General features: G+C 36.9%; 1 long non-coding RNA gene across 3 annotated transcripts in view; it reads right to left on the bottom strand.

Moving 5' to 3' along the window:
* The window catches only part of LOC311441655, an 88,365-nt gene continuing 79,238 nt past the window's right edge, over positions 1-9,127 (bottom strand). For all 3 annotated transcript variants that reach the window (XR_014696117.1, XR_014696118.1, XR_014696119.1), the window contains 4 exons: positions 6,496-6,602; positions 4,975-5,064; positions 2,654-2,752; positions 1-2,180 (listed from right to left, as the gene is read on the bottom strand). This is a non-coding gene — a long non-coding RNA (uncharacterized lncRNA). The remainder of the gene's footprint in view (positions 2,181-2,653; positions 2,753-4,974; positions 5,065-6,495; positions 6,603-9,127) is intronic.

The raw sequence follows: 9,127 nt of genomic DNA, 5'->3' as shown, positions 1-9,127 counted from the left end.
TTTAATAAATCTCAGTGCTTTTATTTGTTTAATACCCTGAAATAAAGCACAGTGTGGAAATCCGCCAGTCAGATGTGAGCTTTCAGTTTTGCATTGGGTGTGGTAAAGTCAAAGATACACATCTCTGAGATCCTGTTAGGATTTTGTGATAGGAAGTTCTTTGTGTGTCACCGTTGTTTTGCACTTCAGGTGGAAAATCATACAGTAAAATTTAAACTTAGATGCAAGCTTCCCCAGTTATTTCCACCTCCTATATTTCTCTGCTTTGTTTTGCAACAATTTTAACACTAACTAGTGAAATCAGATAGTAATGAATGCTCATGAAAACTAACAAATTTGAGATGTATTTTCTCAACCTTCACATATAGTAACAGACACACTGAGAGTTACATTTCACTAGAAACTCTGGCTGAGCAGAACAGCACTTAATTGAAGGTAACCGCATTTTGTCTACAAACTACCTCGCTCAAAATTTGTCTTTGGGTCTGGTCCCAGTTTTTACAAAAGGGCATCCCACACACTTAAATGCCCAATGTAGTCCTATTTTACCAACTGTAGAACTAACTGCTTAAGTCTACAAGAGGTTACAATCAGTATTTATCAACATTTTACTCAAGTCTCATCAGAGAAAATTTAGCACATGCAGTACATTTTAGGCCAAATACTTCAGTTTATATCTGTGCATTGCCGTGGATACAGAAGGTGACTTGGATCCTCTGTGCCCAGAACCAAATTCTGTTTTGATTTAAGTGTAAACAGAGAACTACCTCATGCACAGGGGCAGTTTCTCATGAGAAACAAAATTAATAGAGCCGTGCTGAATTCAGATAAGCTGTTAGAACAGCTGTAGAGCTTGTTTTAGTTAGAGCAACACCATATTTATTATGACTGACTTACACAACAAGGACTTCTAGAGATACATCAGCAGCAAAAAGACAACTACAGAAAATGTGGACCTGCCACTGAATGAGGCAAGGGACCCTAAGACAAAAAAAAAAACATGGTGAAAGCCAAAGTATTCAATAAAAGCCTTCTTCACCCAACCCTTTACTGGTAAGATTCACCTGTCAGGAAGCCCAGACCCCTGGGTCCAAGGGGAACCATCTGGAGCAGGAAAGATTTAATCGCAATAGAGTGTACTCTACTACAGTAGAGAAGGAACAGGCTGAACAAGAATGAGGATCCAAGGACCTAAGGTTAATCAGCCTCACCTCGGCCCCTGTGGAGGTGATGAAGCAAATAAGTCTGAAAACCATTTCCAGGTATACAAAGTACAAGAAGGTGAAATATTCAACAAGTATTTAGAATCATAGAGTAGTCCAGGCTGGAAGGGATCTTGAAAGATCATGAGGTCAAACCTTCCACGGCAATAACAAGCATAGATGAGATTACCAAGCATCCTATTCAATCTTATCTTGAAAACTTCCAATGATGGGAATTCTACAATGTCTCTAGGGAAGTTGATCAAGTGATTTCTAAAGAGAAATCATGCCTGACCAACTGGACAGCATTCTATGATGACATGAGAGTAGTGGATGCTGTTTACATTTATTTCAGCAAATCTTTTGGAATTGGAATGGGTAAGGATGAATCAAAACTTAGGAAAAAAGTCAGAATACCTTAGACTAATTTACTGAGGTTCAGAAAATGCAGAATAGGCTGTTGCTGCTGTTATAATTTCAGAGTTAGTAAACAGCACTGCAAACTAAACCGTGCATTTCAAAGCACATAAAGGGATACAGATTGACTCCAAAAAGTGATTAAATTCCCAGACTAGTTGCAGGTCTTGCAGGTCTATAACCACTGCTACTGCTAGAGGAGGAAAATGCATCCCTAATCTCAAAAATTACATTTATAATTAAATTGATAGGAAGAATGAGTATAAAGAAAAATCTGTTGGAGTCTGACCATTCTAGTACATGCAATCTTTGTAATAAATCCTCCAGTAGTTTGGACTCTTCATTGCAGATGCTCATAAGCTATTTGCTTATTCTCCCAAGCTATCCAATACCTTTTTTTTTTCTCCTGAAACTCTGATATGAATCAAATGGACAAAGTAAACAGAGTACTCTGTTAGAGTTTCCCTTTTTACAAATGAGCCATAAAATTGTCCATTAATCAGCCTTGCCTCCCCAGGGTCCAGTCTGCATTGTTGAGGTTTCCTCTTCCATTTCTGATCCCTGTTTTGTTGAGGAGATTACAAAATAAAAAGTCACAATGCAGTAAACCAAGAAGAATAGGCTTTTGAAAACTGCCCTCCTCTCCACAGCCCTTGGGCAGAGCTGGATTTTTTATCAGAGTGGTGGGGAACTCTAAATTTAAACACACCCCATTCTTCATCCCTTACCTTCTAGTAAAATAATAGCCTATCATGGCTTATCCACCTCTCATCCAGAGGACACGGTGTTCCCATCTATTTAAATTACCCCAACAAGTTCCTTGAAACAATAAAAAGGCCCTTTAGGGTCTCCTGGAGTATCTACAACCCTCTGGTTATAATGAAATGCTGAGATAATTTACTAGGAATCTGGTATTTCAGAGCTTTGCTTCCTGATAATTCTTGAGAAGGGTGCCAGTTCTGACAGTGCTTGAATTTATCTGGAGGGCATATCCTTTTAAAAAAACGGCAGGAGGAAGTATAAATCTATTTTACCTGTCGCTCCACAATGTGTGCTGTCTGTGGGCCCAGGGTCAGCCAGCAACTATAGAGCAGATCAGTTCAGCTTTTTATCTGGGACAGCCAACTCTGTACCTGGTTTAGAAAATGCACAGTGGGACTGAGGTGAAGGAGTTGACCCCTACTGAAGCAACTTTTTTTTAGCTGTTTTTGCTGTGTTTGTTAGAATAAGCAGTAGACTAACATTGAATACAAGTGCCTCACAGTACATAGGAGCACTAGAAGTTATTGTACAACAGCCCAGGATTAACAAAGTCCACAGACCTGCACATGACTATGCTACTTGTAGATCTGTCCACTAGCTGCCATGGATTTGCTATCATCTGTGAGAAAATGCCTTGGTCTTCTAGGTCTTAGATAATTTAAATACAAACTTTGCAGTTCATCCTGTCTGTAATTAAAACTCGGGCTCTTGTATTGCCTCTTCTGCCTTCCCTGTCTTTCACTATCTGTCACTCATTTAGATGACATAAGCTCCTTGTGAGGGTATATTTTTAGCAGAGCAGCTTATTTAACATGCAAACCAAACACATAATCAAAGTGTGTTGCTTTTATTTTTTTTTTTTTTTAAAGGGAAAGTCATCTCAAGGTTGACTTAAAGCCAAACAGCTTTATCTCACCGAAGTCTCAGTTAAGTGCTGCCGTGTGTAGCCCTATGTGTAAAACAAGGCTGCTCTTTCCAGTGAGGCTCTGTTGATCTATGATCTAATCTAGGCTCTTTAAATAAGCTTTTGAGTGTGTAACTAAGAACTCCTTTATCTGTTATTAATGTCTCATTTTGTTATCACCACAAGCAATTTAAATGTACTAGTCATGTTTGATGAATTCCTCTGCAGATTTCCTTCCCTCCCAAAAACATGTGAAGGTTGGTAGGGGAAATTTTTTCGTCTCTGTATTCCTTATGAGCTCAGTGGCACTCTTAACAACATTACCCTCATGAACATAAAACACTGAAATGTCTGGACATGCATTCAATGTGACTCACTCGCACCTAGTGAACAAGTCCTCTCATTCAAGGACTACAGAAGTGTGAGTTTCTTGGATCACTGATTTTATTAGTACAAACATGTTGAACTTTACTAACATACCTTTTGACTTTATTGGTGTACCTTACTTTATATGTCAAAGACCTTGGTAGTTTTTTGTTTTTGTTTTACCACAGTTAATTGAATTGAGCTCGCATTCAAGGGGAAAAAAAAAAAAAGAAAAAAAAAAGAAAAAAAAAAAAGAATAAATAACTAAATCATTAAAGGAATTTCTAATAATCTCTCTCATATTAGTGGTGGCTGACCTAAGGAGTTACCTGCCACATAACCTGGCTTTTTCTCATGGGGGTTCATTTATTCTTATCTAAAGCCCAATCTTACCACAACTCTGCACTTCAGTCTGAGCTGTGGGAAATATCTCGAGTTTTCACATACTGTGAGGGAAGCCCTGTGTCCTGCCTGAAACCTAAAGAAATACTCATTATGCATATTTGCATTGGCTTCTGTGTCACCCAGGAAAACTGTTCTTAAAGGAGAGCAAATAAAAGAAAATCTGCTGAGAAACAATTAGCTGCCTTGGGAACGGTACCTGCCAAGTCAGCTCATAACTCATGCATCTAGTTGCCACAGAATTTGATCAGCTCCAAAGCATATTACATCTGACTTATCCTGTTGCATCCCAGAACAGCTGAGCCTTTATACATATATACATATATATAATAAAGATCACATCTACCCTTTCTAAATTTTCCCAACCTAGGAAAGAAGTACATTCCCTTTTCTTAGCACTGCAATGACAAATATTTATCTCTGGGGTGAGATAAAATAATGCATATACAAAAGTTAAAGTGAGGATTGTAGTTCTGTATTTGTTTAAACAAAAATACCTGATGAAGTGTTTTATTCTGCCATTTAGCTGCCTTATTCATAATTGAATTAGATTTACAATCCTTCAGCAAATTTCACATTGGTGAGAATTTTCTGCACTAGTTCGGAAGGCTTGATCAAGTTTTGACTTCTTTGTTAACAAGGAGGTACCTCTAGACAATTTCAGTCCAAGCACTCATTCCTGCCTACAGCAAACTAGTGCAAAACTAGCTGAGTAGCGGGATCCAGATGTCTTATGCCAAGTCAGTGACCAAAAGCAGCTCTAAACCCAGTTAAGGTAAAAGAACAGGGGTAAAACCTGCAGAATGAATCAGAGATTTCATCTTACTGTGTTTTTATATAGAGATACATTAAGGCAATCCAATCCATTAGGAAACTGCCTATATGCTGTGATTCAACAATGTCTGTTTGTCCATTACTTACAGATTCAGGAAGAGAATAGTCACCACCTTTCATTTTGTTCACGCTGAAATACATGTCTATACAAACATCCTTATATATGCATGCACATAGCTATAAGAGAAAACAAAAAATCATAGAATCAAAAAAATATAAGTATGACATTAATCAAGCAGAAAGTGTAGAGATTTGAAATTTTAAACCCTATGCTAAGAGAATTTGTAGACATCCCTCTGTGAATACAGCTTTGTGAATAGCGTACAATATTTTAAGAGACCTTACTGGCCCTTACTTTACAACCCTGTGTTTTATAATTGTAGCCTAAAGATTCTTATCATAACTTATTGTCCCACCAAATTGATATGTCAAAATTTGGACAAGAAACCACTGAAACTGTAAATTTCATCAATGAAAGTTACTCTGAAACTCTGTCACACATTTCCTCTGAAACTGTTTCAGAGTAACTCTAGGATTTAAAAAAAAAAAAAAAAAGCCTTGTAAAATCTGTCCTAATAATACATAATTATGGCTTAACACATAAGCACTAACAAGTAGAGAGTTACAGCATGCACTCCTGAAGGAAGCCTTAGCAAAAGGTACAAGGATATAGTTAATTTCCTATGGTAGCCACCAGGAAACAGTGATTTCTGCACCATTTCTCTATCTAAATCCATTTTATAATTGTAAGAGGACTCCTTCATTGTCCTCTTGCTTCCAGTAATGACTTCAATTTTATTTATTTATTTATTTATTCCTTGCTCTGTTAACAACCTTTCCAATGTGTAGGGTCTTGCTGAAAAAATATGCCTGGAGCCTTCATATAATTTGCATATCATTTTAAATACATTTAAATGGCATTTTAATCAAGGAAAATGCAAACACAGTTATAACTTTTTATTTATAGAGTTCTTATAAGTCACTCAGCAAAACACACAGGCAAAATATGACCTCAGGGCTGAAGAGAAAAAAGTATCAGTGAGAAGACTGGTAGCATATCTTAGAAATCCATCTGATTAATGTCCTGCTTTACATACAGTTATTATAGTCTGAGGCTATTTAGGAGCTTGTAGTGTCTTGATTCAATCAGTTTTATTATAGAAAAAGTCTGTATCCCAAGTACACACAAACTGGCTTATGCCTAGAGCAGACATGAACCTCTTACTCAGTTCTGCATGTCATCTTGCAGGTGTCTACTGGGACAGAGGTGCTCTAACTTATGAATGCTTGCAATGGACAAATCTCACATGATCCCCATCCCTCAGATTTCAAAGTTTTGCTGAAAATACCACTGATGCTAACCTGACATCTATCGAGTCTCCTACAAATGCCATGATCTGGGCAGCCTAGCTGTGTCCCACATTTCCTTGAAATACGCTGAAAAGGGAAAAGGGTTGTAATAATTAAGTTTTCCAGAAAAAAAAAAGCTGCTCTGCCCTGCCTCATACAAGCTAGCTTGTCGACTACTCATACGGCTTTCCACCACCACAGCAAAAAACTTCCACCACCCCCCCACCCCAAAAATATTTATGGCAGTGGCTGACTCACCTTGTGCTTCCCAACACGAGGAGTGGTGCAATCTGCAGAGAGGTAAGTTATATGGGAACTCGGAAGAAAACGGCAAGCTTGGGAGAGGTGGAAGTGGAGTATGAATTCTAGAAAAAAAAAAAAAAAAAAATCACTTCTTCTGCAAACATAATCAACACCTCTCTGTAATTATATAATTACAGATATAGAAACAATATTGGAGGAATTTTGTAAAGTCCTGTGTGTGAGCATTGCTGGCCAACAACAAATTCTCATTACCCTAAACATCCAGTCAGCCTGACATTTCTATACCTCTCCCCTCACAGGAAAAAGCATTCATCTACTGTGTTTGCAATGTTCAGTACTAATTCTGTATTTCACAGGATCCAGAAAAGTCAATATCCTGGGACAACAAGCCCCCTACCTTCTATAAGTCACAAACTACTTTTAGGTTAGCAAAACCTGAAAGACCCCAAGTACTTCTTTCAGAAAAAAACAAAATCCTGTTATACTCTGGGATTCTTTTTGCAGATAATCATGTTTCTGACTCATTAAAATAGCTTGCAAATAAAGGACGTAGATGGTATTCCATGTACCGCTAAAATTGAATAAAAATTCATACAAGAGGTGATTCAACTAATCTCCAAATCAATGTTTGAAAACCAGTTAAAACCCACAGTTATGGCTGAGCTTTATAATCTCATATGAAACAATTAGATAGGCTCAGTCCATTTCAGAAATGGCTATTTGTATCATGTTTCTAAGCACCACTGCTGTACCAGAACTTTGATACTATCTACTGGTGCATGCAAAAATATGCATGGACAGAATAACGTTGCCAGCACCCACAACTTTACCAAAATTTTCACTGTATTGAATGTTTCCTTAAAAATCAGTTGCAAGGGTCATGTGACTATCTGAACGTCAAATTTCAAAATAAGTTCTTACCTCAGCTTTTAAGAGACCCTTGAAAGCATAAAGCAGCCAAACCCCATCAAAGGTACAGCAACCACCAAATAAAATGTAATGCTATAAAACATATTGTTTTAAAAGTATCTCAAAGGCAAAGCCAATCTCATGTCTGTTATTAATACTATATCACTGTAGGTCAAACTTAAGGAAAAAAACAGCACTTTAAACTGTGAAAGGTCACACTGCTCTTCATACCTGTACTTGCCAGGTTTATTTATATTTAACGCCAGCCTGACTGTAACTTATAAAGACATCTATATTTTTTCCAAATAAAAACACGGATGTAATTTTCTTCTGTTCGATATACTTCTTAAAACTAGAAGGACCGTGTTCATCTTTGGGATTTATAAGAATAGTTTGATATTAATATCTGCTCTGAATGAGTTCTTGTCCTAGTCTGTACTCATGTTCAGGATTGCCCTGGCCCAGTTGCAGCACACCACATCAGCCATCCTTTCCCCCTCTTGAGTGGAAAGCTAAACCTTCAGGAGTTAACAAAATAAATTAATTAATGCACATATAGCTCAAGAGCTGAGGCCACTGTCACTATGAGTCAAGTGCCAGGAACTATCCAAAAGCCATTGCACAGCCACTTGTCCCAAAACATGGCATTAATTCCGAGTGCATCAAACAAAAAATTCAATAACAATTAGGCAGAACACAAAGACTCAATCTTTTTCTTGCCTTTTACCTGCTCAATTGTGAAATGATGTTTCTGAACAAGTAATATTTTTATTCTTCTGTTTTTCTGTACTTAAGTTAATTGTTTGGGGATTTTTCCTTAAGTTCCCCTTGTTTTGGGGGGTGGGGGTGCAAGTATTCTGATACCAGAGTGCACTTCTCATCCTTTAATGTTCCTTTGATCTAAGAATTACCCAGGAGAAATGTTACAAAAAATATATATATATATATAAAAATCCTGTTTCTGTAACATGGTCCAATTCCTTTCAAGATCTCCAATCTTCAACCATGGGCTATGTCACAGTTTATAATACAACCCAAGTCAAGCATGATGAAATAGAAAGAACAAAAAGTAAAATATGTTGACTACAAAGCCTAAAATACATTCATCTAGTTTGCTGTCTATACCTAGTTGAAATATGCTTCTTCTTTTTTTTTTTTTTTTTTTCATATTTCAGTTTGATCATATTGCCATGTTTTCCTTCATTTGCTTAAAGAATAAAATTAATCTCAGAATGCTTATGCTGTCAAATATCTTGAAATATATGTATATACGCACATAGATAAAGTTCTTAATGTGGAATTACAGAAAGAAAGAAAAAAGCAAGCACACCTAAAGCCCATTTTTAATTATTTTTGGCCTTCATATTTTTTTCCTGAGTTTTGTCAAGAAAGGGAAAATATATAACCAATAATATTTTAAAGTCATCACTTACTGTTCCATCATACATCACCAGACATTTCAGTTTCCAGACCTTTCAGCAGTTATACAGCTGTTATTTATAGTGTTAGCTAATAGTTTTATAGGCTGATTATCAGGAAAGGAATGGGAGTTATACTTTTATTCTGGCATTCTGTCTTTTCCTAAATGAAAATAGAATAAACCCAGTACAAATAAGAAAGAAAATATTGCCCCGCCTTTGCTTAGTTTGGATCATTTTCCTTTGTGGACTCCCACTGAAAACATGTCTCTAAATAGCATCTGTAAAGCCTAAACTGA

Source organism: Aythya ferina, assembly GCF_964211825.1.
Source record: "Aythya ferina genome assembly, chromosome: 9".
NCBI classification, from domain to species: Eukaryota; Metazoa; Chordata; class Aves; order Anseriformes; family Anatidae; genus Aythya; species Aythya ferina.
Note: the sequence above shows the minus strand (reverse complement) of the source record. Positions and strands in the feature narration are given on the sequence as shown.